Raw genomic sequence first — 25,292 nt, 5'->3', positions numbered from 1 at the left:
GGGGCTTAGGAGAGGATGCAGAGGAATTACACACAGACAATTCTCTACATAAGTTTGATGTGATAGGAAAGGTAGAGCCCTCTCTATACAGGGAGGCAAACCCCTGTGTAGCCTTTACCGAGGACCCACGGTATGAATGGAAATTTTATGGTTTAGTGGTGTTATTTCCTATGTGTCCAAGCCAAATCTTTTAAAAATTGTAATTTAAAGTCAACTGGTTTTGGGCAGACATCTGCATAACATGTGGTGGTGTTGCCACAGTGATTGTCACTCTAAGAAATTCAGGGTAGGACATTTACACTGAAGCTTCTGTGTTCCAAAATGAAGACATAATTTTAGATACTAAGGACCTTTACATAAATCCCTCCTGAATGTTAATGCTATTCAAATGAGTAATAGAACACTTCAAACATTTTTATTCCTTGAAAATGAAATGCCTTTCTTTCCTCTGTCTGGCGATACCCTTCTAAAATGCAAAAGCTCAAATAACTGCAAATTCAAATAGAGTGTTTGAGCTGTACAGCAGGAAGGAGTTAGGATTTTGAAGGCTGATTTCAGTGCCTGCTGTGTTTTCATTTCTCTTTGCTAAGGCCAGTTGCTGTATGTCAGAGAGAAGCTCTGAAAGCAAAGATGTGTGACTGGAAACATGGAATTGGTTTCCTATGTATGTTTAAAACTCCAGTTTGAAAGAAATGCTTTATTCCTTTTCAAACTTCCCTACTGTTTCAGTGAATTCATTTCTTGCATGATCCCACAGGATTGAATTTTGTGTTTGGCCTTCAGGATGGAAATAGTTTAGTCCTGTGTGCTAATGCCTGATTCTCCCCGAGTGTGACCACCTGGCTGCCTGGGCCTTTTAAAGTTCCTGCTACAGCCCAAGTGGCTCAGCACGGGGCATTTTCCACTTTTCCTCCTGTTTCCATTCCACCGCTTTCATTTGCTTAACATTGTGAGAGCCTACGCTGAGCATGTTGGAACCCTAGTGTGACTCCTACCCCACATAGACGTGTCTACACTTTCCACGTTCCACAGATGTTCTCTGCTTGAGAATCAAGGAAATCAACATCAGAATCTTGTCAAATTTCCCACTGATAGAGCCCAACAGAACCACAGAAGAGGGGGCTTAGTCACAATACAGATGCTTTTTGTTAAAACATTTGAGTAAGTTTATTTCATTTGATGAGATACTTGACTCAAAAAGAAACCATCTCCGGGAAACATCCATACATGTTTATTAGCAAAATGGGCCCCTATCTTGATTGTAGAGATGATTTCAGGGGTGCATCCATCTGTTGAAACTTAACAAATTGTATACTTTAAATAAGTGCAGCTTATTGTATGTCAATTACACCTCGATAGGGCTGTTAAAAATGTGAGGGCTCCTGAGCAAACTTATCCTTCTAGTTTTTTGGGGTGGTCTCTCACTGACATTGTTGTATCTCAGAATTTGGCCAGTGATATTCACAACCCATTTATTCACAATGGGGAAGGCTAGCAGTTGACTTGCCCTCTAGGGCAGGACAAAGCTGGCAGAGGTCTTGGGGATAGGCAAACACTTCATATTGCAAACAAAGTGACTGGAAAAGCCTGAACGAATAATCCAGTGACTTCTGGCTCAGTAAATGGAACACTGAAGTGATGTTTCGTTAACATTTTAATAATAATAGTTGAGTGCTTGCAGGTTTGGTCACTTCCCCCCCCGACCACTTTTCAAGGGATAGGTAGATTATGTACATCCAGAAGCAGTTCAGAAACTTTCTGGTGTTTTCCCCGTTTCCTTCTTCTCTTCTTCTCTTTCACATTTTTTCCAGAGTTGTATTAAACTCATTTTTCCTCCTTGGATGTCTTTTGCAGAGTAGGAGGGAGAACGAGGAGGTAGAGGGGCAATGTATAAGGACAAGGTCCCTTCATAACCCAAGGAGAAGAGCTTCAGCTAAGATTTCACTACCCCCTTTGGGTTCCTGCTAATGAAATCAAGAGGTCTTCAAGTTCTCCAGGCTTCCCTCCTTTAATATTCAAGCAAAGTAACTCAGGCCCCCTGCCGCACAGCTAGAAATCCCAGTGCTTCTTGCATGTTTCTTAGGCCTCTGAGGACAGTGTTCACACTCTCTGTACTGTCCTAATCCCCACTTTTCTCTACCTGATTACTGCTTCTCCAGGATGCTGAACCCTTTCTCTGATTCCCTTTGTTCTAAAGCCTGGATTCTCCCTAAGACAGTGAATGCTCACCCAAGTCTGCAAATAAATCGAGATGATTTTTGAAGTGTTTTGGTGAAAAGAGAAGCAACAGATAGGTGGCCATTATGGGGCAGAACAGGACACAAAGTGAGATGTCAGATGAGCATCTCTGTTCCTAGAACCCAGGCCTCCCTCCCCAACCTCTGACCTTTGCAGGGAGTTGCTGGTTGTCTCTGGTCATCTCTCCCTAGGGCTCTGGGGTAGCCTCTCCTGCATCCTCTCTCCCACCATTCCCTAGCCTCAAAATTCCACTTTCAATGTCCCCAAGAAAATGAAAAAAAAAAAAAAAAAAAACAACTAAAAATATTTAACAGAAAAATAATTTCTCCACCAAAAGAAGCCAATCCTTTTGTACAACAGCCAACAGAAAAGTTTTAGCTCAAATTGTTCTGGTTTTTCTAGATTTGACTTTAGCACAACTAAAGAACCATTCATAGTTCTCTATTCCCACCCCGAGAGAACAGCTGTCTACCCCAGAAGACAATCCAGATGTGCACCTTTAGGGCATTGATAAAAAAAATCTGTGAAATTAACACTTTTTATATGTAATGTAACTATACATTCATTGGCAGGACTCAAGATCAAGGTATCTGTGCTTCCCTCCCCTGCTGGCAATCCACGGATGTGGTGGGGATGGGACTGTAGATTCATTTATCACACACCTTATGATCCCCACAATCTTTCCAGGCAAAACGAGGGGTTTGGGCTCTTTCCTCCATTCCTTCCTCCTCCTTTCTGTACACTCCTGTTTTATTCCTAGGCTTTTATCTTTACTTATTTTCTGGGAGATTCTAATAGGCCGGAGTTAGATCTAAATCTGATTTTGGTGTATCACTCATAAATTAGTGCTGGTGTAATTTTATGGACACTAATTGCTCTCTATTAACTCTCCTTTCCAGGAGGGAAAGCACAGACATTTGAAACTGCTGCTGGCATCATGTCAGGCAGATCCCAGTGATCTAAAAAGCTCAAAACTTGGCAGTTGTTAGGTAAAACCTCTCCAGGGTACATAGGTTGGCAACATACTTGTTCTTTTCTGGTATGAAGTAGTGTAACAGTGTCCCAAGAGTCACATCCAGAAAAAACATTAGAGGGAAAGCTTCAATACTGGCTTCTCGAACTCTACGCCTTCACTTTGGAACTCCAGAAGATAAAACTAGGGAATCTGGCAGGAAACAAACAGCAGCTGAAGGCTGTACAGCACAAAGTAATAAAAAGTCTAAACACAACACAACAATGAATATCCACTTAAATGCAATCTAAGCAATCTGATTCTTCCTTGATGTTTAATTTTTACCTTAAAGAATACATTCTTTAAAGTATGTACATTCTTGTTACATGCATTTAAGTCAGAGGCCCAGTGTGCTTAAGCACTCTGGGTTCATCAGGACTTCTGCGCTGTACAACTCCATTGAATCCATCATGGTCTCTGTGAATAGCTATCCCAGGAGTTGTCCAGTGCACAGCCTGCATGATGGTACATGGAGGCCCTAGTTTGAATCCTGGTCTACTACTTACCAGCTGTGTGAACTCAGGGAAGTTTTTATCATATGCCTCAACTGTAAGAAGGAAGTGCTAATGGTATCCACCTCTTAGGATTACCATGAGGATTCAATGAAGTAAACTAATTAATGACATGACTATAATTGTTAGGTATCCTTGATAAAAATAACAAATGGGTACTAAAGTTCTGATACTCTAAGTTTCCCATTTCTCTGATACTCAGTCACTGAGAACACAATCTGTAATGGTGGTAAGTGAGCATGTGCATAGGGCAGGAGCAGATTGCTACCACCCGCAGGAACATAGTTTTTCAAAGGCCCTAACTTGACACAGTTTTATGAATCCTGAGCCCTAGAAAGCTCTTTCAGAATGCCAATCTTCTCCTCAGTTCTGCTGCAGATGCCCAGTGCACCCAACATGCCACATGGCCCCTTTTCTTCTTTCTCCCAACCCAATGCCTGCCCAACATAGAGACTTTACATGGACCTTGCATATTTAGGACCTAGGGAAGGTGGGATCCTGCGATCTAGTGTAGGGAGCTGTAAGTGCTAGGACCAAGTATACTGGGAAAGGTGGCTTCTGGGTTTTTCCCTCCTGCCCTCTTGAAAGCCAGGTCTGGTTCCATGGGAGAAGCTACAGAGGCAGCAAAATCACAATGCAGCAGGAAAATTACAGGAATGTGAGTGCCCAAGGCTGAGTGTGTGCAGGGGGAAGGATGGAGGGGACATGGTGTAAAAAGTGAAATAAATAAAAAAGAAATAAGAGAATAAAAGAGAAAGTGAGATGGAGAACATAAATGATAAGAGCCTACAGTTGCTGGAGACCATGTTCCAATCTGCCCTTTATCAACCTACGTCAAGGTCTTGGGATCTGGTCAGAAATGGTACCCGAGGTTAAAATCACACTCACCTTTGGACCTAGTTAACACTGTAAACAACAAGAGTCAGCAACTTCTTATTACCTGGGGTAATGTGGGCACATCAAAGGCAAAAGTGTGAAATGAGAGGGAAAGTTGTGTAAGAGGTAGAAAAAAGGAGAAAAAAGAGGACTAGAGAACAGGAGAGGGGGAAAGAAAGGCTAAAATGTTATTGCTCTTGAGGAACTAATTAACAGGCAGGGTTAATTGGTTAATAAACGCATAAAGTGTTGTGCAGAGAAGGGAGTGAAAGAGGCAAAGCCTACTGCACAACTGGGCCTCTTAATTCTGTCCTCACGCAGGCCCAGCCTTGAGATGGTTAGACAGACTAGAGTAGTCCTCAGAGTAACCAGGAGGGCAGTTAGGATCCTCTTCCATATGCTGGCTTGCGCCTCTCCCACCTGTGGGGCTGCCATGAGAACGTGCCTACCAGGCCACCAGCTACCAGGGCTGTAACTGATGGAGAGCTCCTCTGCTCCAAAATCCATCATCACATTTGTTCCAAGGCCATGCTTCCCACCAGCTGCTTCCAGTCAATGACAGAGTGCTGCAGGGATACTAAGGAAGGCCCACTTCCAGGAGACACAGGAGTCTTCTGATGAGTGCTTTGGTTTAGGGACTCCCAAACCTTTCTTACACTATGGCAGTCTGAGACGCTTTCACCCTCCTGGGGTCAGACTTGTTTCATGAACTGATGGCTCCTGTCGCCTTGTTAGGCTTCCTCCTCATTTTCTTTCACAGGTGGCCCCTCCTGATAAAATCCTCACATATTTAATCCTAGCTTGGCACCTGTTTCCCAGACTAACATAATCTCCAAGCACTAGTGGAACAGGAAATCCTAGTTCTCACTATGCATCTATAATGCAATGCCTTAAGCCAACGCTTGTTCAGTTATACTTAGACAATCTTCATTGTGCTCTGGTGTGATGTAAAAGCTTCAGGTTCAAGGTTCCCATGCTCAAATGAAGCAGTTCTGGCTTTGTCTATGGGTATTCCCTCAGTCCCTCTGAGGGGGAGGTGGGATCACCATTTTTCCAGTCAAAAGGCTTGGCTTTACTCTTCAGATTCCATTAGAAAGGAGTCAACTACAGCAGCAACGTGTTCAACCTCTACATTATAGGGGTCCAACTAAGCAAGACATGGAGTAATTGCTGCCCATTTCTTCCTGGTGGCCTTGACCTTGAATTGACCCATCCAATGGAAGAAGTCTATTTGGAGTAATATGTTGGGAACCTTGTTTGTCCAGCCATTCCTGCAGATTCTAGACTTCATGATTAGATCTACAAAAAGCTCAATACTTGTACAGCTTGTTCACTATAAAGCTATGCTCTCAGTTTTGTTTTGTTTTTATGAAAAGCATTACTTTCATGAGCTTATCATTTCCATATAAATTAGAGCATGTGAATAATGAACATATATTTGAAGATGCTGGCATAGTAATATTTGGCATAGAAAACATGCAAACCACGGTATTTTCTCTTGTTTAAAGAAGTCTACCAAACACATGGCCTTCTAAACAAGAGGGCTTATTTTTATTTCCTTGGGAGTCTAAGATTTTCTAATTTTTAAAATTGTGGTAAAATGGACATAACATAAAATCTGTATTTTAACCTGTACAATTCATTGACATTTAGTACATTCTCAGGGTTGTGCAACCATCACCATCTACCTAGTTCCAGAACATATTCATCACTTCTGAAGGAAACCTTGTACCCACTAAGCACTTACATACATTTCCCATTCCTTTCCCAGCCCAAGGCAACCACTAATCTGATTTCCGTCTTTATGGGTTTACTTTTTCGGGATATTTCATATAAATGGAATCATACAATATGTGGTCTTTTGTGTCTGGCTTCTTTCATGTAACAAAATGTTTTCTTTTTTAAAAAAAATCTTTTTTAAGATTTTCTTTCTTTATTTGTCAGAGAGAGAGACAGAGCACAAACAGGGGGAGCGGCAGGAAGAGAGAGAAGCAGGCTTCCCCCTGAGCAAGAAGCCCAATATGGGACTCAATCCAAGGATCCTGGGATTGTGACCTGAGCCAAAGGCAGATGCTTAACCAACTGAGCCACCCAGGCATCCCTCTTAAAGGGTCTTTAAACAAAAACATACTTAAGAAGGTTATGCATTAAATAGTTGATGAAAATGTTGTAACCAGAGGCTTGTAGAAACCTAACCCTGTATTTCCTCTAGGAGCAATAGTTTAATATTCACTAATTCAGTGTTCCTGGTGACTTTACACAACATAATTACCTTGATTAATGAGATATGACTATATATTCCACATTTTGTTTATTCATTCTTCAGTTAATGGACATTTGGGTTGTTCCCACTTTTTTGGCTCTTATGAGTAATGCTGTATGACTATTTGCATACAACCTTTGTTTGAACTCCTGTTTTTAAAATCTTTGGGGCATATAACCAGATGTCCTCAGTTTTAGTCAGTATAAGCCCACAAAAAAATGTGCTGCTTAATGGTGAAGGGGACTTAGGGAATAAAAGGTAGAGGAAGAGACACAGGATGCTAAGGACACAGGCTCAGGGTGAAAGCAGAACTGGGCTTTGAGCTGCAGACTAAAGGAGGTGATCAAAAGGAGGCCAGGGACAAAAGAAAATCAAAATCAAGGAGGCTAGGGATAGTACCAAATCAAAGTATCAGGCAGATACTTAAGCTAATGGGCCAGGCAGAAGGGAACGGATGGAAACAGAGGAGAGCAGATCAGAGTTCTGATGAAAAGAGAACACTTTCCCACCATTTATCTGTAACTTCTATCAAAAGCCTTATTTGAAAAGTCCTTCCTTCCTCCTGTCTCAACAAACTTGGTTCCTGTAAAAACCTTCCCCAAACACAGGCAAAGCTCCATAAAGGCCTGCTACTCAGCCTCACCATTGCAGGGAATCTTACCAAACTTCCTTCTAATTGCCCTCATGAACTTGTTTCATTTCTCATTCCAGTTGCACTGGATGTTGCCTTTCTACACAGTCCTGTCAGATGTGAGGCTGGGTCTACTTTATGGATTCCCAGGTCTGACTTGTTCCCTGAATACTGCTCTTGCTTTTCTATTTGTTTCATGTCCCCAAAGCTTCAGATCAACTCTGCCCTATTCCTAATGCCAGCCCTGGTTTCCAGAAACCAAACTCCTATAAGAGTCCTAGGGCCCCACTGGTTTGAATCCAGTAACTGAGAAACAAATGTTTTCTCCTCATGGATAGAAAGAATAATGGGATTGACTTTATGTATTTACCTTTTTCTTTGGCTTCAACTATAACAGATTAAATTTTTTGTTTTTTTCCCCCAATTACAATATAGATTTATATATAGTAATCAGAACTTCTCCAGGGACTTTTGGGAAATTTGACAAAGTAATTCAGAGTTTAACAGATGGAATGAAAAAGGCAGAAGAGTCAAATCATTTCTAAAAAGAAAAGCTACAGAGGGGCATTTCCTCATATGATCTAAAAAACATATTATAAAGAATATTACAGGGGCACCTGGGTGGCTCAGTTGGTTAAGCATCTGCCTTCAGCTCAGGTCATGATCCCAGGGTCCTGGGATTAAGCCCCGAGTCGGGCTCCCTGCTCAGCAGGGAGTCTGCTTCTCCCTCTCCCTCTGTCCCTGTTCCTGCATTCTCTCTCTCTCTCAAATAAAATAAAATCATTTTTAAAAAGAATATTATGGTAGTTTAAAATTTACAGATCAAGATGCTATAACTGAATTCAATTTAGTTTTTGGATTTTATTTTTCTTGATGGTAGAGAGTGCTCAATACTGCCTCTTTATTTTAACTCAGTCAGTTTGGCCTAAAATGTAGTAAATACTCAATCAACTCTAAGATATGAGGCCACCCAATTTCTTGCCAGGTGTGTGTGTGATCTAATTTACCCTGAGAGTTCATCAGACAATTTGGCATGGGGCAAGGGCATCTTGTTTTTTATGCCAGGCTTTGACAACATGAAAGTACACCTGGTCCTCGCCTGCCCTGATCTTGGGGGTCCTTTTGAACCCCAATCCAAGCTTTTTTGTGTCCTCTGGCTCTCATCACTTTTTCACCTCCATTGGAAGCTCAGGAGCTTTTTGTGCCTTCTGGAACCCCCCCCCCTGGAGTATGAGACTCTGCCAAGTGCTTCTTAGGCCCATCTGCCTACACACTTGTCCAGGCATGGCTCTTTTACCACCCAGGCGGTGAGTTTCTTAGCATCCTGGCCAAACTCCCTGAACTTGGGTCCACTCTAAGAGCTCTACAGTTCCCTTGGCTGGGATTCCCGAAAGCTTTCTGGGTGTTTCTATCACACTCTTTCCATCTGGGCTTTAATTCCAGGTAGGTGGAATATCTACAGTGAAGGAAATTACATACATAAAGTATATCATGTCATTTCACAACCATTCTATGACAAAAAAGTGTTTATCACTTAGGAATGTTTGGCTGCAGGAAGCCTGTGTGGCTCAGTCGGTTAAGTGTCTGCCTTTGGCTCAGGTCATGATCTCAGGGTCCTGGGATCGAGTCCCGCATTTGGTTCCCTGCTCTGTGGGGAGCCTGCTTCTCCCTCTGCCTTCTGCTGCCCCTGCCTGTACTCTCTCTCTGACAAATAAATAAAATCTTTTTTTTTTTTTTAAAGGAATGTTTGGCTGCAAGTGTTTGAAAACCTAACTATAGCTTAAACAAATAGGGGTTTATTTTTCTCATATAACATGAAATTTAAGGTAGATAATCCATGGCCTGTATAGCTGCTCAATGTAATCAAGGACTTGGGCTTTTTCTCTCTCTGCTCTATCATTCTTAGTTTGTTAGCTTTCACTCTTATGGTCAATAGATAGTCGTACCTTGGGGCACCTGGGTGGCTCAGTCGTTAAGCAACTGCCTTCGGCTCAGGTCATGATCCCAAGGTCCTGGGATTGAGTTCCGCATCGGGCTCCCTGCTCGGCGGGAAGCCTGCTTCTCCCTCTCCCACTCCCCCTGCTTGTGTTCCCTCTCTCGCTGTGTCTCTCTCTGTCAAATAAATGAATAAAATATTAAAAAAAAAAAATAGATAGTCGTACCTCCAGGCACCACATTCCCATTTTAGGAAGGAAGAAAAGGGAAGGAAAAAAGCCTTGTCAGCTATTTTATTTCCTTTAAGGGGAAAGCAATACTTCCCCAAATCTGCTTAGCAAACTTCTGCTTACATCTTATTGGTTTGAACTGTTTCACAAGGGCACCTCCAGTTATGAGAGAGACTGGGAATTGATAGAGCATTTATCTTTCCAGGCTTTATTATAGAGGAAGGCAAAAGGGAAGAGGGCTGGGAATTAATGTGAAGCAAGCCAACCTATAGTACCTGCATGGTGGATAAGGTAAACTGGCTCTCTAAATATTCATTCCTCCCACCTTTCAGTGTACCATTTTGTATTGCAGAGACTAGAGAGGTAAAAACAACTTTTTCCAACTGGGATCAGTTTATTTATTTAGCTTTTGCTAATCAGATGCACTTATGCAAGATTTGGGAGGTAGAAGTGAATGAGATGAAATCCATTCTGTTGTTTCTTTTGACCCTTTCTTCTAGCAAGCACAGTCAGGCAGCAAAGCACTGGCTTTTTCTATGTCAGCATTTTAGTGGCAAGTTGCTAGCTTCCTTGGTAGTGGTAGACCTGTTATAGAGCAGGCTCATTTCAGAGATTTAGCAGAGCTCTGAAGCTAGCAGTGGTGGTGATGGCAGAGCCACCTGATCCTTGGCATCTGCTCCTGAAGCCAAGAGTCCCAATGATGGTCTCCTGCTGGTGGCAGAAATGACATCTCTGCCAGTGGCTAGTTCTGCAAAGCTGTTCTGGGAATTATTTTTGCAGGTTTGGCCTGGAACTTAACCCTTCAACTCTACCTAAAATTTTTAAAGTTTCTAATTCCTTGTATTAAATACTTTTGTTTAAAATAGCTAGTTTGCTTTTTACAGGGGATCCTGGTTAATATAATCTGCTACAGTTCACCTCTCTAAGTTTCCAATACCCATACTTTTCTTTCCATCAAGTATCTCTTCATTTGGAGGGGTCATTACTTCCCCCAAGATTTCATCCAGTTCTTGCTTCAGTTTGAGTGATTTTTCTCTCTCCCTGTCAGGTTCATGTGTGGCTCCCCCCGTGGTTAATCTACCTTCCATGTTCCCAGTCTATGATGTGTGGAGAAGCAGCAGAAGGACTACAATATAAACATGAAACCTGGAGCTGTCAGTGGTCCACAGCACACACACAATCCTATTGGGCAGGAATGGTGAAGACTCTCTATAGGGACAGTGGAATCAATCAGCTCATGGTTGAACCATCTGTTTGTCATTCCTGTTCTGTCCTCTTGGAAAATCTTCCTTTATCCTCAATGGCCACGTCTTATTTGGTCATTGGAGAACATTCCATTCCTACACAGATTTCGTAGCTTACCTCCTACTGATGTGGATTCAGGAGTCCTGGGATTGCCTTTGGGGCTGAACAGTCAGTCATTGGCTTTTGGACAGCCAGGCCTGGCATTTCTTTGAAGCTTCCACCAACTTCCTTAGGAGGCTTTTTGTCAATCCCATGCATGACTAACCATAGTCAAAGACTTATTTTGACATAGTATTTAAGTCTGAAGAATTTTTTTAACCTGTAGGGCCTGTATGCTCTGTTCTTTCCCTTAGCTCTAAGCTAATCATGGCCACTGCCTTAGAGCACTTTCAGTCAGTAGCCTCCTGTGGGAAGACACCAGATTTAATCACTTCTTTTTCTGGTAGTCCTCCCTCTCCTCTTCTCTCTGATAGAGAATTTCTAAGGGAAATTGCATGAGAAAGGCCTGGGGTCCTAATCTTGTCTCCTGTTAAAGCTGTTCTTTTCTTGCCCTTAGATAACTTTCTGCATCAATAATAGAAATTAGCTTTTAGGGCGCCTGGGTGGCTCAGTTGGTTAAGCGACTGCCTTCGGCTCAGGTCATGATCCCGGAGTCCTGGGATTGTGTCCCGCATCAGGCTCCCTGCTCGGCAGGGAGTCTGCTTCTCCCTCTCACTCTACCCCCTCTTGTATGCTCTCTCTCTCTCTCTCTGTCTCAAATAAATAAAATAAAATCTTAAAAAAAAAGAAATTAGCTTTTAACCTCTATAAAGTTCCAAATTGTGGGAGTTGCAGGAATTTAGAGTAGGCAGCAGGCAGAGCACCTCTCCAAGCAAAGCTGCATTTTCTTCCATCTCTTCTTCTACACTGGCTACTCCTGGGCCAAGTTCATCTCTTTTGCAGGACTTTGTACAAAGTGGCAAGCATTCTGAATAGGGTGTGTGTTGGGGGTGGGAGGTAGGAGGTGCATAATTTGAATGGATCAAATTGGGTTTTAGAAAAACTATGAAGAATATTCTGAGCAACCAGTTTATTTTTCTTTATAAAATTTTCTTCAACTGAATAGATTTTCTTCCACTGAAAAGCATTTTTAAAAGTAAGGCCTGGATGATGTCACCACAGTGGTGGTGTAGGAGACCCGGTTCCATCCCCCAACAAAGATCAACAGTTAGACAGCTATTCAAGAACAAAAACAGTTCTGGGAAAGATGTGGAGTCCACATAAGAAACTTCAGCAACACAGTGGAGCAGAAAATTGGTGAATAAGGGCATAAACCAGAAAGGAAAAATAGCTTAATTTTGCCTGTATCATCCCATCCCCCAGGCTTTCATTGCTCAGCACCAGGAGGGGGCTCCCCAGATGGAAACAGCTCCCCTTGCTGGGAAAGGGAAAGTGGAGTGAACAATCAGCTTCTCCAGCTTTTTGGTGAGATGAAGGACCCACTTCAATTTTACCGTACCCAGAGATCAGCAAAACTGAGATGTATAGAGACAGCAAGGAACATGGAGGAAAAGCAGAGTATCAGTATCAGCCATGCATCAGGAGCAACTGCAGTTTTTAATGAACTCTTGGCAGATGTGAAGAAACCAATGGCCAGCACAGCCACTGTGGACTCCCTCCAGATTTTACCAGTTTTTACCCCAGATTTTACCAGTTTTTATCCCATAGGTATTCATGTCACAGACATCAGCTGTCTGAGACCCTCCCAGCTTCCTCCTGACCCCCAACCCTTGCCAGACTCCAGGATCCACACTGGCAGCCAGCTCAGTCTTCTGCAGCTGCATTAGTGCAAGACACCAGCCTAGGTCCTACAGTTGTGCACCATCGATGTGTACACACTCAGTACTAGCCCCTCCAGCTGTGCACCAGCATCCTGACAGCCCGACCCCTGTCATCAGCCTCCACTGATACACATACATGCATAGCAAGATCTTGCAACCCCAGAAGTACGCACTGACCCTGTTTCCTGTCACTGGCCTGTATCATGGGGCTCATCTGCAACTAGTTCCTCCTGCATGCCCCCAGTATGACTCCCAACACCAGCCTCCAATGCTGTGTGCTCATGGTAAGACCCAGCAGCCACAGTAGTGCACACCAATAGCCAGGACTCCCGTAGCTGCCAGTGTGCCTGCAGTTGGTTGGCTCTGGCCCTTTTTGCTGGCCTGGCCCCCACCACTATGTGTGTGTCTGCAACAGGCCACTGCCACTATATAGGTACCTACAGCTGCCTCCTGTAGCTGAATGTGTGCACACTACAATCTCCAGCCATTAGCACTGCCCACCCTTGTCCCTAACCACTGGACCTGGAGGTGCTAGTGAGGGGCCCAATAGACCTTGCAGCCATTACAGGCATCCCACAACACTAGCCAAGGACCACATAGTTCTCAATGCTGTGGACCCCAGCAGCCTGAGCCAAAGAGCCATCATGCCTCCCCAGATCCCAAGCCACTACATGTCCCTGTACTTGGCACCTGGCACAACTAAACCTAGAATCATAACATGTTCCATCATGTCCCCACCCACAAGGGAAAGTCCTTCTTAACCAAAGTCAGTCCATAAATTCTAGAAGAAGTGACTGCATCTTCAAATACACAGATACACAAGGTACCTACCTTGTACCTACACAGGGCTACAGAGATCACAAAGAATCACGGAATCGTGACAATACCAAAGGAACACAATAAACTTCCAGTAACTGACCCCAAAGAAATGGAGATACATGAACTGCCTGACAAAGACTTCAAAATAATTATTCTAAAGATACTCAGAGAGGGAGAATAACATCAGCAGCATGGTAGTGTGAGTTGTTCCCCTTTTCCTTCCCCTTTGATTTACAACTAATCAGATATCCATAACCAAAACAAAGAAAAAACAACCAAAAACCCCCCAAATCACATGTGTACAGCATACCAGGACACCTGAGAGATCCATCCATCTGTGCTCCCCAAAGTGGGTGGATTAGACTGTGGGAAAGGTAGTGGAGCAAGGGAAGTGGCAATGGAGTCCGTGGCAGCCCTCTGGCAGCAAGCCAGCACAATTGTTCCTGGTACAGGAGGTGGAAGGTGAAGGTGGTGAGTGTGTGTGTGGGGGGGAGGGGAGGGCGCCTTGTCACATGGGGGCTGCCACTGGAGGGACCAGTTGTTCTCTCTGAGGAGAGATGGCTGTGACTGGGGGGAGAGAAAGGAAAGAGAAGTAGGCAAAAGAAGTGAAGAAAAGTATCTCTGTCTGCCCCAGGAGGCAAGAGGACAGCACACATAATCTGGGATATAGTCCTTTCTTAACTTGAGGATCCCCCTACAGGATTGTGGGCACCCAAAATGCCAAGTGCTAAGAATACATCTCCCACCCCACCACTGCCACCCTTTTTTTTTTTTTTTTAATGTACTGGCTCCCAACCCTAGTGGCCAGTCAGCGTCAATAAGAGAAACCAAAAACTTGTGCTATTGCGCCACCTTCTGGAAAACAAAAGGAAGATTCCTAACTACCAACCTGTCGGAACTGTTAGAATCAGAGTAAACAAAACCTTGCTTAAAATAAGAGAGTTATGGAACAAATGTGGTGGCAGAGGCACTTCTCATCAAACACCATGAAAACCACAGTAACACAGTATCACAAAAAGAAAATAATTTTTCAGCAACTGAACTCAAAGATAGGGAATATTGTGATCTAACTGATAAAGAATTTTAAATAGCTGTTATGAAGAAATTCAACAAGCTACAAGAAAACTCAGAAAGGTAATACAATAACCTCAGGAATAAATTAAAGAACAGAAGGAATATTTTACCAAAGACATTAAAATTCTAAAAAAGAACCAAACAGAAATTCTGGAGCTAAAGAATTCAATAATGAGATGAATATATTAGAGTGCATTGGAAATAGAGCAGATCATATAGAAGAGAGAATTAGCAAGCTCAAGAATATAGAAATGATTCAGGTGGAAGAGAGAACTAAGATTTTAAAACAGCAAGGAAACCCTCTAAGAACTATCTGACTCCATTAAAAAAGTCAACGTAAGAATAGTAGGTATCCCAGAAGGAAGATAGGGAGAAGGGAGAAGAGAGTGTATTTAAAGAAATAATAGGTGAGAAATTCCCAAACCTGAGGAAGGAACTGGATTACAAGTCCATGAGCTAATAGAACACCTTACTATCTCAATACAAAAAGACCTTCTCCATGTCACATTATATTAAAACTGCCAAAAGTCAATGATAAAGAGTTTGAAAGGCAGCCAGGGGAAAAAGAGGGTAACCTACAAAGGTATCCCCATTAGGCTATCTACAGATTTCTCAGCAGAAGCTCTATAGCCCAGGAGAGAGTGGAATGACATATTCAAAATATTAAAAGATAAAAATTGCCAGCCAAGAATATTCTATCCAGCAAAGTTATCCTTCAGATATGAAGGAGAAATAAAGGCTTTCCCAGACAAGCAAAAGCTGAGGGAGTCCACTATCCCCAGATCTGCCTTATAAGAAATATTGGAAGTAGCTCTTCAAGCTGAAATAAAAAAACAAAAGTATACAAAACTCTGATTGAGGTGATAAATAGTCAGAATTAGAATACTATAATGCTTTTTTTTTTTTTTTTTTTTAGAATGGTGTATTAAACTCTTAACTATAGCATAAAGATGAAAGGGAAAGATCATGAAAAATAACTACAGTTACTACAACTTGGTAATGAAATCACAGCATAAAGAGATCATTTGTGACATCAAAAATATAAAAGGGGAAGAGCACAAATGGTGTTGGGAAAAAGTGGACAGTGACCCGCAGAAGAATGAAACTGGACCAATTTTTTAAACCATACACAAAAGTAAATTCAAAATGGATGAAAGGCCTAAATGTGAGACAGGCAACCATCAAAATCCTAGAGAAGAATACAGACAGCAACCTCTTTGACCTTGGCTGGAGCAAATTCTTACTGGACATGTCTCTGGAGGCAAGGGAAACAATAACAAAAATAAATTATTGGTACTTCATCAAGATAAAAACTTCTGCACAGCAAAGGAAACAATATACAAAACTAAAAGGCAACCTTGGAGTAGGAGAAGATATTTGCAAATGACATATCGGATAAAGGGCTAGTATCCAAAATCTATAAAGAACTTAACAAAACTCAACACCCAGAAAATAATCCAGTGAAGAAATGGGCAGACATGAACAGACATTTCTCCAAAGAAGACATACAAATGGCCAACAGACACATGAAAAAATGCTTAATATCACTCATCATCAGGGAAATACAAATCAAAACCACAGTGAGATACCACCTCATACCTGTCAAAATAGCTAAAATTAACAACTCAGGAAACAACAGATGTTGGTAGGGATGCAGAGAAAGGGGAACCCTCTTACACTGAATGCAAACTGTTGCAGCCATTCTGAAAACAGTATGGATATTCCTCAAAAAGTTAAAAATAGAGCCCAGCAATTGCACTATTAGGTATTTACCCAAAGGATAAAAAATACTGATTCAAAGGGGGCACATGTATCAATAACCGAATTATGGAAAGAACCCAAATGTCTATTGACTGATGAATGGATAAAGAAGATGTGGTATGTGTTTATATAAATATATATATATAATGGAATTTTATATATAAGTATATTTATTTATTATTTATTATAACTTATTTATTATTTATTAATATAAATATATTTGTTATAATGGCTTATTACTCAGCCATCAAAAGAATGAAATCTTGCATTTGCAACGATATGGATAGAACTAGAGTGTATTATGCTAAGTGAAATAAGTCAGAGAAAGACAAATACCATATGATTTCACTCTTATGTGGAACTTAAGAAACAAAACAGATGAACATAGGGGAAGGGAAGGCAAAATAAAATAAGATAAAAACAGAGAGGGAGGCAAACCATAAGAGAGTCTTAACTATAGAGAAGAAACAGGGTTGCTGGAGGGGAGGTGGTGGGGGATGGGCTATATCGGTAATGGGCATTAAGGAGGGCACTTGTTGGGATGAGCACTGGGTGTTAGATGTGATGAATCACTAAATTCTACTCCTGAAACCAATATTACACTATATGTTAACTAACTTGAATTTAAATAAAATCTTGGAAGAAAAAATGAAGATGATATTCCAAGTACACAGAAGTGAAAAGAAGGTAGGTGTAGCAATACTTATATCAGACAAAATGGACTTCAAGCCAAAAAAAGGTAACAAGAAACAAAGAAGGTCATTTTACAGTGATAAAAGTGTCAATACATAAGAAGATATAACAACTGTAACTATATACACTTCCAACACCCAAGCACCAAAATATATTAAGCAATTAATAACAGATCTTAAGAGAGAAGTAGACATCAATACAATAATGCAGGAGATTTCAATATCCCAGTATCCGTGATGGATAGATCATCTAGACGGAAAATCAAGAAAACATTGGAATGGAACCACACTTTAGAACAGACTTCATAGACATATACATTCCACCCAAGAGCAGCAGAACACACATTCTTCTTGGGTGCACATGGAACATTCTCCAGGATAGATCATGACAGGCCACAAAATAAATCTTGGCAAATTTAAGAAGGCTGAAATCCTACCAACTATCTTCTCTGACTACAGTGGTATGACCAAGAACAACAGGAGGAATCAGTGACAAGAGGAAAATGAGGAGGTGTAGGGAGAGTGGAAACTATACACACGTCTGAACAACCACTGGATCCCCCCAGGGCATAGTACAGAGGCAGCAGACTTAAATGCCCAGTCTGCATGAAAAGAGGCCTATTTGCTTATCTTAAAAGCTGTGGCCTGAAGGTCAGACTTTTAATTTAATTCACATCTAGGGGCTGACTACAGTCCTCTCTAGGTACTAGGGAAGCTAGCAAGTGCCAACTTCATGCTTTCCCTGTGATTCACCCCAGGTTGCTGGTGTCTCTGAAAGGAGTTTGTGTACATGTCTGGCACCCCAGCTTTCTGTAACTATCACCCAGAGGACACATCCCTTGATAGACGCAACTATGGCTATCACCTCAGGGTTCAATGCAAATGGAGAAAGCAGAAATGCCCATCTCCTAGTCTTCCCCTTAAAGAGTTATATTTGCATACTTTATTTTTTTTTTTTTAAAGATTCTATTTATTTATTTGACAGAAATACAGTGAGAGAGGGAGCACAAACAGGGGGAGTGGGAGAGGGAGAAGCAGGCTCGATCTTGGACCCTGGGATCGTGACCTGAGCCGAAGGCAGACACTTAATGACTGAGCCACCCAGGTGCCCCTATATTTACATACTTTAAAGAAGGTCATTATATAATGATGAAGGGATCAATTCAACAAGAGGATACAACATGTGCAAATATTTACACACTCAACATAGGAGCCTCTGAATATATAAAGCAAATATTAACAGATCCAAAGGAAGAAATAGACAACAATATAATAATAGTAGGAGACTTTAAAACCTCCCTTTCATTAATGGATATGTTAATCCAAAGTTAGTTAGAAACCAAACTAATGGGAACCAAACTAATCTGTAATCTGGTTGGGATCCAAACAGAAAATCAATAAGGAAACAATGGACTTAACACATTAGACCGGATTGACTTAACAGAATTTTACAGAACATTTCATCCAAAAGCAGAATACATGTTCTTCTCAAGGGCACATAGAATATTGTCCAAGATAGATTATATGTTAGACTGCAAAACAAATCTTAATAAATTTAAGAAGGTTGAAATTATATCAAGCATTTCTTCTGACCACAATGGTATAAAACTAGAAATCAACAAGAAGAAAACTGGAAAAGTCACAAAAATGTGGAGATTAAATAACCAATGGGTCAAAGAATAAATCAAAACACAAATTTAAAAAATTTTTGAGACAAATGAAAATAGAAATACAATATACCAAAACTTATGAGGGGCAGCAAAAGCAGTTCTAAGAGGGAAATTTATAATGACAAATGTCTATATTAAGAAATGAGAAAAATCTAAAATAAAAAAACTTAACTTTATACCTCAAGGAACTAGAAAAAAGAAAAAATAAAGCCCAAAATTAACAGAAGGAAAAAAGTAACATGGACTAGAGCAGAAATAAATGAAATAGGGAAAAGAAAAACAATAGAAAAGATCAGTTAGACTAAGAGTTGTGTTTTTTTTTTTTTTAAAGATGATAAAAATTGACAAACCTTTAGCTGGACTTACCAAGAAAAAGAGAGAAAGGACTCAAATAAACTTAGAACTGAAAGAGGAGATACAGCAACTGATACCACAAAAATACAAAGGATCATAAAAGACTATTAGGAACAATTATATGCCAACAAATTGGGACAACCCAGAAAAAATGTAGAAATTCCTAGAAATACACAATCTACCAAGAATGAGTCAAGAAGAAATAGAAAGCCTGAACAGACCAATAAAAAAATTAGAGGATTGAAAGAGTAATCAAAAAACTCCCAACAGGAACCTGGAAAGATGGCAGAGTAGGAGGATCTTAAGTGCACCTCATCCCATGATACACCTAGATTACAGACACATCAGTGAAACTAACCCAGAAAAATGAACTAAAGACTGACAGAACAGACTCTGCATAGTTAATTGTAGAGAGGAGGCCCCATAAAAAATGATAAGAAGGTAGAGTCCTGGTTGGGAACCAAACTAATCTGTAAGATTAACCACCAATGGGAGGAACACCACAAAAACAGAGAAGGGATACCTGAGATACAGGGGACCTGCCTGGATAGAGTCCTCATAACATTTGGCTTTGAAACCCAGAGGGGCTTAACTACACAAATTTTTACCAGCAGTGGGGCTGAGAACTTTAAAAATCAGTGGGCTCAGCTCCAGGAGAGCCAGAGGGTGATAGGAAACTGAGTCTCCCCCTTTAAAGAAACAGCATAACAAACAATCCCACCAAGACACAGAATAGAAGCAGCAGTTTGAAAGCACCTGGGGTATGCAAGAAGATTTATTTACTTATCTCAGAATGTGTGCTGGAGGGACAGAGATTTTTAGGAGATGTCTCCAAGAACAAAGGAGTTGGCGGGTACCATTTCCCTCCCCTGCCCCCCAGCCTAGATACATGGACATCAGTGGGAACCAGTGTAGATACTCACTACCCAGTTTGCTAACACCATGCCCTGTCCCCACCTGTGGACCTGCTCCCTCCAACCTGCCCCACTTGGGAGGAGTCCCTCCAAAGTGGTACCTGGCCTATCTCATTCTGCAAGCAGCCCCAGTAAGGTCCAGCACCACTCCAAAGTGACTCTTGCCCTGGAGAGAGGGGAAGATAACTACATACATGAGTTTGACTGCAGCTCCAATGGTGGGCTGAGGACAGACATCAGATCTGACTACCAACCCCGCACACCAACAAGAAATTCACAGGTAGCAGCACAAACTACAAACTACAGCATAAATTACAGTGTCCCTATAGTTGAGGGTCACTGCAACCCCAACGGATTAGAGGCAGACATCTGGTCTGACTGCAGGCTCTGCCCACCTCTCAGGGGACATGACAGGGAGAGTGCCCTGTAGTTCAGTGCAATAGCAGTTGGGGCAAACAGGCTGAAGGTAGGCATCTGGTCTGATCCAATGACAAGACCAATGTGGCCCTAGACTTGATCCTTACTAGCACAGAGACCACACCTTGCCCACAACATACAGAAAGGGCCATTGTGGCCAACTGGACTGAAGGCAAATGCAGCTCAATCACAATAGTAGGGCACATGCAATAACATAAATATACTTCTGAAGTGCCAGGTTCTGATGAACAGGGGACATTGCACTACAGGATCTCTTTTTCATTAGGCCACTACTTTCAATCAGGAGACAAAAGCTGACTTTCCTAACACATAGAAATAGACACAGAGTTAAGACAAAATGAGGAGAGAGAGGAGTATGTCCCCAATGAAGGAACAGGACAAAATCACAGCAAGAGAGCTAAATGAAACAGAGCTAAGCAATATATCTGATAGAGAATTTAAAGTAATGGTCATAAAGATATTTATGGACTTGAGAAGAGTGGAGGATCTCACTTGTGGGAAAGAATGGGTTCAAACTTATTTGGCTATCAACTTAATATAGATGGCTGCATGCATAAGATATTATATATACAAACCTAATGGTGACCACAAATAAAAAACCAGTAATAAATATGTAAGAAAAGAGAGAAAGGAATCCAAGTATTTCACTAAAGAAATGCAGCAAATCATGAGAGAAATAAAAGGAGAAAGGAACAGAAAAACTACAAAAACAACCATAAAACAAGTAACAAAATGGCAGTAAGTACATACCTATCAATAATTACTTTGAATGTAAATGGACTAAATGCTCCAATCAAAAGACATAGGGTGACTGAATGATAAAAAAGCAAGACCCATTGATATGTTGCTTACAAGAGACTCATTTCAGACCCAAAGAGACATGAAGATAGAAGGGATGGAAAAGTATCTATTATGCAAATAGAAGTGAAAAGAAAGCTGCAGTAACAATACTTACATCAGACAAAATGGACTTTAAAATAAAGACTGTAATAAGAGACAAAGAAGGATACCATATAATCATAAATGAAACAATCCAACAAGAAGATGTAACAATTTTAAGTATTTATGCATCCAACATGGGAGAACCCATACACATAAAGCAGCTAATAATGAACATAAAGGAAGTAATCGATAGTAATACAAGAATAGGGAGGGAACTTTAACACTCCACTTACAACAATGGGTAAATCATCCACACAGAAAATCAACAAGGAAACAGTGGTTTGGAATAACACTTTAGACCACATGGATCTAACAAGTATATTTAGAACATTCCATACTAAAACAGAATACACATTCTTTTCAAGAGCACATGGAACATCCTTCAGAATAGATCACATATTAGGCCACAAAACAAGTCTCAACAAATTCAAAGAGATCTAAGGTATATCGTGCAACCTTCTCCAACCACAACGATATGAAACTAGAAATCAACCACAAGAAGAAATCTGGAAAGAGCACAGATACATGGAAGTTAAATAACATGCTACTAAATAATGAATGGGTCAATCAAGAAATCAAAAAGGAAATAAAAAAATACAGGGAGACAAATGAAAATTAAAACACAATGGTCCAAAATCTTTGGAATGCAGCAAAAATGGTCCTAGGAGGGAAGTTTATAGCAATACAGGCCTAAGTAAAGAAGCAGGAAAAATCTTAAATAAGCAATGTAAACTTACACCTAAAGGATCTAGAAAAAGAAACACAAACAAAACCCTAAACCAGGGGCGCCTGGGTGGCTCAGTTGGTTAAGCGACTGCCTTCGGCTCAGGTCATGATCCTGGAGTCCCGGGATCGAGTCCCGCATCGGGCTCCCTGCTCGGCAGGGAGTCTGCTTCTCCCTCTGACCCTCCTCCCTCTCATGCTCTCTGTCTCTCATTCTCTCTCTCGCAAATAAATAAATAAAATCTTAAAAAAAAAAAAAAAAACCCTAAACCAGCTGAAGGAAGGAAATAATAAAGATTAGAGCAGAAATAAATGATATAGAAACTAACAACAACAACAGCACCCCCACAAATTAACATCAATGAAACCAGGAGCTGATTCTTTGAAAAGATCAACAAAATTGATAAACCTTTAGCTAGACTCATTTAAAAAGAGAGAGAGAGAGGACACAAAACAAAATCAGAAAGAAAGAGGAGAAATAATAACTGACATCACAGAAATACAAAGGATTGTAAGATAATATTGTGAAAAATTATATGCTAACAAACCACACAACCTAGAAGAAATGTATAAATTCCTTGAAACATATAACCTTCCAAAACTGAATCAAGAAGATATAGAATATTTGAACAGACAAATTACTACCAATGAAATTGGATCAGTAATCAAAAAACTCCCAAAAAACAAAAGTCCAGGACCAGATCGCCTCACAAATGAATTCTACCAAACATTTAAAGAAGAATTAATACCTATTCTTAAACTTTTCCAAAAAGTAGAAGAAGGAAAGCTTCCAAATTTTATTCTGTGAGGCTTGCATTACCCTGCTACCAAAACCAGATAAAGACACTAAAAAAAAAAAAAAAAAGGAATTACAGGTCAATATCTCTGATGAACATAGATGCAAACATCCTCAACAAAATATTAGCAAACTCATTCCAACAATATATTTAAAAAAATCATTCACCACAATCAAGTGGGATTTATTCCCAGAATGCAAGTGTTGTTCAATATTCACAAATCAATCAACATAATATATCACATCAACAAGAGAAAGGATAAAAACCATATGATCATTTGATTAGATGCAGAAAAAACATCTGACAAAGTACAATATCCACTCATGATAAAAACTCTCAACAACGTAGGTGTAGAGGGAACATACCTCAACATAATAACGGCCTTATATAAAAAACCCCACAGCTAACATCATATTCAATAGGGAAAAACTGAGAGCTTTTCCCCTAAGGTCAGGAACAAGACAAGATGTTCACTCTCACCACTTTGATTCAACATAGTACTGGAATTCCTAGCCACAGCAATCAGACAACAAAAAGAAATAAAAGGCATCTAAATTGGTAAGGAAGAAGTGAATCTCACTATTTGCAGATGACATGATACTATATATAGAAAACCCTAAAGACTCCATCAAAAAACCACTAGAACTGATAAATGAATGCAGCAAGGTGGCAAGATACAAAATTAATGTAAAGAAATCCATTGCATTTCTATACACCAATAATGAAATAGCAGAAAGAACAATTAAGAAAACTATGTCGTCTACAATTGCACCAAAAATAATTAAATACCCAGGAATTAACTTAACCAAGAAAGTAAAAGACCTGTACTGTGAAAACTATAAAACAATGATGAAAGCAATTGAAGATGACACAAAGAAATGGAAAGACATTCCATACTCTGGATTAGAAGACCCAATATTTTAAAAATGTCCACACTCCTCAAAGCAATCTATAGATTTAATGCAATCCATATCAAAATACCAACAGCATTTTTTACAGAACATTGAACAAATAATCCTAAAATTTGTATGGAACAACAAAGGACACTGAATAGCCAAAGCAATCCTGGAAAAGAAGATTAAAACTGGAAGCATTGCAATCCCAGATTTCAAGGTACACTACAAATCTGTAGGAATCAAAGTAGTATAGTACTGGCACAAAAACAGACACAGAGTTCCATGGGACAGGAGAGTATAATATAAACCCATGATTATATGGTCAATTAATTATTGACAAAGGAGGCAAGTGTAAGTGATGGGGAAAAAAAATCTCTTCAACAAATAGTGTTGGAAAACGTGGACTGTTACTTGCAAAAGAATGAAACTGGACCACTTTCTTACACTATATATAAAGATAAACTCAAAATGGATTAAGGACCTGAATGTGATACCTGAACCATAAAATTCACAGAAGAAAATGTAGGCAGTTATCTCTTTGATATCAGCTGTAGCAACATTTAGATATCTCCTTTGGCAAGGGAAACAAAAGCAAAATTAAACTATTGAGACTACATCAAAATAAAAAGCTTCTGCACAGCAAAGGAGACAACCAGCAAAACTAAAAGACAACCTACTGAATGGGAGAGGATGTTTGCAATTGACCTTTCTGATAAAAGGTTAGTATCTAAAATATATAAAGAATTTATACAACTCAGCACAAAAAACCCACAAATAATCCAATCTAAAAATGGGCAGAGGACATAAATAGACATTTTTCCAAAGAAGACAGACAGATGGTCAGCAGACACATGAAAAGATGCTCAACATCACTCATCATCAGGGAAATGCAAATCAAAACCACAATGAGGTATCACCTCACAGGTATCAGAATGGCTAAATAAAAAATACAAAAAACAACAAATATTGGCAAGGATGTGGAGAAAAAGGACCCTGTGCACTGTTGGTGGGACTGCAAACTAGTGCAGCCACTCTGGAAGACAGTACGGAGATTCCTCAAAAACTTAGAAAATAGAACAATCCTATGATCCAGAAATCATACTACTGGGAATTTACCGAAATAATACAAAAACGCTAGTTTGAAGGGATATATGCTTCCCTGTTTATTGCAGCTTTATTTACAATAGCCAAGATATGGAAGTAACCCAAGTGTCCATCAATAGATGGATAAAGAACACATACATACAATTGAATACTACTCAGCCAAAAAAAGAATGAAATCCTGCCATTTGCAACAAAATGGATGGATGGATCTAGAGAGTACAGTGCTAAGCAAAATAAGTCAGTCAGAGAAAGAGTATGTACAGAATTATTGAATCATTATATTGTACACTTGAAATACAACACTGTATGTTAACTATACTGGAATTTTAAAAGAGAAATAAAAAAA

This window comes from Mirounga leonina, unplaced genomic scaffold (genome assembly GCF_011800145.1).
Source record: "Mirounga leonina isolate KUSES-001 unplaced genomic scaffold, KU_Mleo_1.0 Mir_125, whole genome shotgun sequence".
NCBI classification, from domain to species: Eukaryota; Metazoa; Chordata; class Mammalia; order Carnivora; family Phocidae; genus Mirounga; species Mirounga leonina.
This window is presented reverse-complemented; position numbering follows the sequence as displayed.